Here is a 6402-nt window from a genome sequence, read left to right as displayed (position 1 = left end):
TCCGGGGACCCAGAATAGGTTGCCGGTGTTCATTTATCAGGCAAAAGAGGAGAACGGGAGAGCGGTGGGCACCTGGACAGCTCATACATGCCATCTCCCTCAGTTTCTCATCTTTTTGGCTCTGGCCTCTTGCACACTATATGCGATTGCGATTTTGATGTGGTTTTACATGGAATTCCGATTTGCGATTTTTAATCGGTACTGCATGCTGCGTTTTTATTTGGAACGGAGCCTTCGAAAAACCTTTGGGAGCCGGAGTACTCTTGAAGACGGGCCTCTCTACACTGCGCATGCGCAAACGGCCATTCACGTGCACTCGTGTGCGCAGTTTGGAGCCGCCTGTCTTCGGGAGGACTCGGCTCCTGAAGACTTCTGAAGTCCCGCGCAGCAGGGGATTTGAATGAATGGAGGAGCTGCCGCCTGAACGAGAGGACCGGGAGAGGAGAGGGAAAGCTCATTAGGACCCAGAGCCTTCCCTCTCCTGGGGTAAGTATCTGGCTTTGTATTTTAGGGTGGCCACTAACCATCCAATCTTTTTCATCCAATCTTACCATTTCTATGTAATAGAAGGGCCTGCCTATAGTATCTGTTCAAGTATAATCACTCAGTTTACTCTTCTACTACATAGATTTGGTAAGATTGGATAAAAAAGATTGGATCGTCAGTGGCCACCCTTAACCCTCCTGGCGGTTCATTTATTCTGCCAAATAGGCAGATATACATTTTTTTGTTTGTTTTGTTTCATGTAAAGCTACCAGAGTGAAACATGAAACAACACTAGAGGGCTCATGTGTCCCTCTAGTGCGATCGTCGCCGGCAGTGATGGGCTCAAATTCGGTTTCGGGTGATCCGGATAGTTGCTATCCGGATTTCCCCCAGTAATGCTGAGCGGGGGGGGTCAAGCTGACCTGTCTGACATCTTCTTCAGTCCGTCCCTTGGCGCCCCCCACGATGCGGTCTACACACGTCACGTGATTACAAACACTTCCTCCTTCAACCCGGAAGGAGGAAGTGTTTGTAATCACGTGACCGCCGCTTGGAGCGCATCGTGGGGGGCGCCAAGGGACAGACCAAAGACGTCAGACAGGTAAGCTTGACCCCCCCCCCCCCCCCCCCCCCCCCGCTCAGCATTACTGGGGGAAATCCGGATAGCAACTATCCGGATCACCCGAATCTGAATTTGAGCCCATCACTGGTCGCCGGCATCAATAGCAAACAGGGGAACGCATATATAACGCGTTCCCCTGTTTGGCTTCTCCTGTCGCCATGGCGACGATTGGAATGACGTCAGCCGACGTCCTGACGTCAGACGCCTCCGATCCAGCCCTTAGCGCTGCCTGGAACTCATTGGTCCGGGCAGCGCAGGGCTCTGGCGGGGGGGCCCTCTTCCGCCGCTGCGTGCAGGCGATCGCCGCAAAGCGGCGGCGATCAAGCTGTACGCGCGGCTAGCAAAGTGCTAGCTGCGCATACAGCACTTTAAATGGGGTGAATCGCAGCACCAGGGGCTGAGATATCCTCCTGCACGGCATAGCCCGAGCTCAGCTCGGGCTTACCGCCAGGAAGGTTAACCCCTGGTTCCCATTGGCTTTAATTAGATGCCCACCTCGCCATCACACTCACGTAGTCTAGAGTGTTCTGTGCAGGTGCAGTAGTTCTTCACCTGCGCAGATCATTCCAGATTATGTGACCTGGCACGATGGGCATCTGCATCGGGGGGATCCTGTTGCATCCATGGTCACAGCCACGGCGTTCCGCTTCTGTTCTCCCCTACCCTTCCAAGACGTTCCCCTTTTGGTTTTCCCTCTTGACCATAACAAGTAGTTATTACACAGTTGTTGTAGTGCTCTCAGCTGGTGTTTGTACACATACCCTGAGTACGCTGTCAGACATATTCTAATGTTGCAAACAGGTTACTTGTCCCTTCAAAAGGCCACAAAACAATGGCTACTTGTTATCGGTTCCAGCATTTTCATAACAATGACTTTTTTGTGTACAATGTTCATTGAGGCTCCAAAGGTGTGTGAAAATGTAATTGCTGGCTAGACAGTACTTGAGACCTCAAAATACTTTCAAACAATAGTTATGAGAACACTGTAATTGTTCCTTTGAAGTCTTGTAATCCGAATGTGGAATACACTTATCACCACCTGTAGCAATGCCTTGTGCACAAGTGGAGTAAAGGTAACCATACATCAGATGACTTGGTGGATGATCGACCATCCAATTATATAATTATAATCGAATTGGATGAAAATCCGTGGCGACAAGTGCATGCACGACTGACAATGCGACTGGCGTATTCTCCCCTAATGTTAAATGTTCCCCCACTGCCCAGTGCAAGTGATACATTACCTCTCCGTATCCTCCCCTGCTCTGTTCTCCTGACACTTGCGACCCATGTGGTTGCCTAGTAAGGATGCGTGTGTGATGTCAGATGTCACACACACGGGCATATTACTAGGCAACCACGTGGAGCATGCGTGTACGGAGAATGGAGGAAGTCAGGAGCCAGCAGAGGACAAGCGGCGGGCATGGCGGAGAGGTAATGTATAACTTGCAATGGGGGGGGGGACATTTAACATTATGGGGGATATAGTATCACAAGCGAGGTGGCCAGATGCAGTGTAACAAGGCCAATTCGTGATCAATTTCAGCAATGTTACAGTGTAATTTCAGCATGAAATTGACCGGTGATCGGCCTCAGTGTATGGCCAGCTGATCAATCTCTCTCTAATCAGATTTCTAATCAAATTCGGTTACAGAGAGATTTGTATTTTGGTCGGCTCATCATCGCTAGATGTATGGTTGCCTTAACCACATAAGGCGGTCCGCCTTCAGCCGATGGGCGGCGGCAAAGGCTGGGCCTAAACGACCGCTGTCAGCCCATCGGCGGCGGCTCCTTATGTGGCAGCTGGCCGGGACGCATGCATCCGCCGGCAATAGGCTCCGCCCACCCGCGACATGAACCCGCTGGCCGTTCGTAAGCACCGGCGGGTTGTTAACCCCTCGATCGCCGCATAGTAAGCGTATAATACGCTTTGTAATGTATACAAAGCGTATTATACAGGCTGCCTCCTGCCCTGGTGGTCCCAGTGATCGAGGGACCACCAGGGCAGGTTGTAGCCCTCCCTGTCTGCACACAAGCACACTGATCTGCCCCCCCTGCCCTCTGATCGCCCACAGCACCCCTCAGACCCCCCCTGCCCACCCCCCAGACCCCTGTTTGCACCCAATCACCCCCCTAATCACCCATCAATCACTCCCTGTCACTATCTGTCAACGCTATTTTATAGATTAGGTCCTAAACTGCCCCCTGGGGGCTCCTGATCACCCCTCCCCCACACCCTCAGATCCACCCATCAGATCAGACCCTAACCTGCCCCTTGCGGGCATTTGATCACCCACCCACACCATCAGATAGCCCGCAGACCCGCCCTCAGATCGCCTCCGAAGTGCATTGTTTACATCTGTTCTCCCCTCTAATCACCCACTAATCACCCATCAATCACCCCGTCACAACCTGTCATTGCTACCCATCAGATCAGACCATCTGCCCACACCCTCAGATTGCCCTCAGACCCCCCTCCCCTTCCCGTGTACTGTATACATCTATTCTCCCCTGTAAAATCACCCACTGATCGCCTGTCAATCACCCCCTGTCACCACCTGTCACTGCCACCCATCAGATCAGACCCTAACCTGCCCCTTGCGGTCATCTGATCACCTGCCCGCAGCCTCAGATCGCCCGCAGACCCACCCTCAGATTACCTCCAAAGCGCATTGTTTACATCTGTTCTTCCCTCTAATCACCCACTGGTCACCCATCAATCACCCCCTGTCACTGCTACCCATCAGATCAGAGCCTAATCTGCCCCTTGGGCACCCAATCACCCGCCCACACCCTCAGAACGCCCCCAGACCTCCCCCCGTGTACTGTATACATCTATTCTCCCCTGTAATCACCCACTGATCACCTGTCAATCACTTGTCAATCACCCATCAATCACCCCCTGTCACTGCCACCCAGACCCTAACCTGCCTCTTACGGGCATCTGATCACCCACCCACACCATCAGATCGCCCGCAGACTCACCCTCAGATCACCTCCAAAGTGCATTGTTTAGATCTGTTCTCCCCTCTAAATCACCCACTGATCACCCATCAATCACCCCCTGTCACTGCTACCCATCAGATCAGACCCCTATCTGCCCCTTAGGCACCCAATCACCCACCCACACCCTCAGAACGCCCTCAGACCCCAGCCCTGATCACCTCGCCAGTGCATTGCTTGCATCTATTCTCCCCTCTAATCACACCCTGATCACCTATCAATCACCCCGTCACCCCCTGTCACCGCTACCCATCAGATCAGACCCTAAACTGCCCCCTGTGGGCACCCAAACACCCGCCCACACCCTCAGATAACCCTCAGACCCCCTTCCGATCACCTCCCCAGTGCATTGATTGCATCTATTCTCCCCTCTAATCACCCCGAGACACCCATCAATCACCTCCTGTCACTGCCTAGCACTCCTATCCATCAGATCAGGCCCTAATCTGACCCCTGCGGGCTTCTGATCACCCGGCCAAACCCTCACCCGCCCCACCACAGTGACAGCATTTTTTTTTCTGATCACTGCTGGTCTCTACGACTTAATTGTGGCTGAGACCAACCGTTATGCCACACAATACGCAACCACCAATCCAAGAAGCTTCCATGCCCAGCCTTTTCAGTGGAAACCATTCCAAGTTTCCGAACGTAACATTTTTTAGGGCCTTCTCCTTAAAAGATACCCGAACTGACGTGACATGAAGAGATAGACATGTGTTTGTACAGTGCCTAGCACACAAATAACTATGCTGTGTTCCTTTTTTTTCTTTCTCTGCCTGAAAAAGAGTTAAATATCAGGCATGCAAGTGGCTGACTCAGTCCTGACTCAGACAGGAAGTGACTACAGTGTGACCCTTACTGATAAGAAATTCCCCTTTTTACATCTTTCTTGCTCCTAGAAGCCATTTTCTGCTAGGAAAGTGTTTTATAGTTGGAATTTCTCATCAGTAAGGGTCAAACTGTAGTCACTTCCTGGCTGAGTCAGGACTGAGTCAGCCACTTACATACCTGATATTTAACTCTTTCAAGCAGAGAAAGAAAAAAAGGAACACCGCATAGTTATTTGTGTGCTAGGCACTGTACATACACATGTCTATCTCATCATGCCACGTCAGTTCGGGTATCCTTTAACATGGGTCTAGTCAAAAAGAATGTATTGCGGTCTTATTGGTCTACGCACCCAATACATCACATGCCCATGTTCTCTGCTGCCATGTCCAGGTCACGATTTGAGAACATCCCGTGCTTCCTGCACTTCAGTGCCAATACAACCTGTCATCTAAGAGGCCACCCTGCTTATGACTGGTTCCACAATATTCGGCCCCTCATAGACCACCTGTCATCAAAATTTGCAGATGCTTATACCCCTGAACAGTCATTTTGAGGCATTTGGTTTCCAGACTACTCACGGTTTTGGGCCCCTAAAATGCCAGGGCAGTATAGGAACCCAAAGTGACCCCATTTTAGAAAGAAGACACCCAAAGGTATTCCGTTAGGTGTATGATGAGTTCATAGAAGATTTTATTTTTTGTCACAAGTTAGTGAAAAAAAAAATAAAAATCAATTTCCGCTAAAAAATAAAATCTTCTATGAACTCACCATACACCTAGCGGAATACCTTGGGGTGTCTTCTTTCTAAAATGGGATCACTTGTGGGGTTCCTATACTGCCCTGGCATTTTAGGGGCCCTAAACCGTGAGGAGTAGTCTAGAAACCAAATGCCTCAAAATGACCTGTGAATAGGACTTTGAGCCCCTTAGCGCACCTAGTCTGCAAAATTGTGTCACACATGTAGAATCGCCGTACTCAGGAGAAGTAGTATAATGTGTTTTGGAGTTTATTTTTACACATACCCATGCTGGATGGGAGAAATATCCTTGTAAATGACAATTTTTCGATGTTTTCTTTTTTTACACACAATTGTCCATTAAGGGCTGGTGCACACCGAGCGGCTTTTTCAGCGTTTCTGCAGCCGCTTGCGGCTGCGGATCCGCTTGGTCAATGTATCTCAATGGGGTGGTGCACACCAGAGCAGGAGGCGTTTTGCAGAAACGAAAAATGCCGGGGTGAGGCATTTTTTGGATTGCGAGTGCGTTTCTGCCTCAATGTTAAGTATAGGAAAAACGCAAACCGCTCTGAAAAACGCCTGTTCAGAGCGGTTTTGCCGGCGTTTTTGTTACAGAAGCTGTTCAGTAACAGCTTTACTGTAACAATATATGAAATCTACTATACTGAAATCCGCTGCAGCAATCCGCAAAACGCTAGCAAAACGCCATAGAAAAATACCAAAA

Source organism: Hyperolius riggenbachi, chromosome 8 (assembly GCF_040937935.1).
Source record: "Hyperolius riggenbachi isolate aHypRig1 chromosome 8, aHypRig1.pri, whole genome shotgun sequence".
In the NCBI taxonomy this organism is placed as follows: Eukaryota; Metazoa; Chordata; class Amphibia; order Anura; family Hyperoliidae; genus Hyperolius; species Hyperolius riggenbachi.
This window is presented reverse-complemented; position numbering follows the sequence as displayed.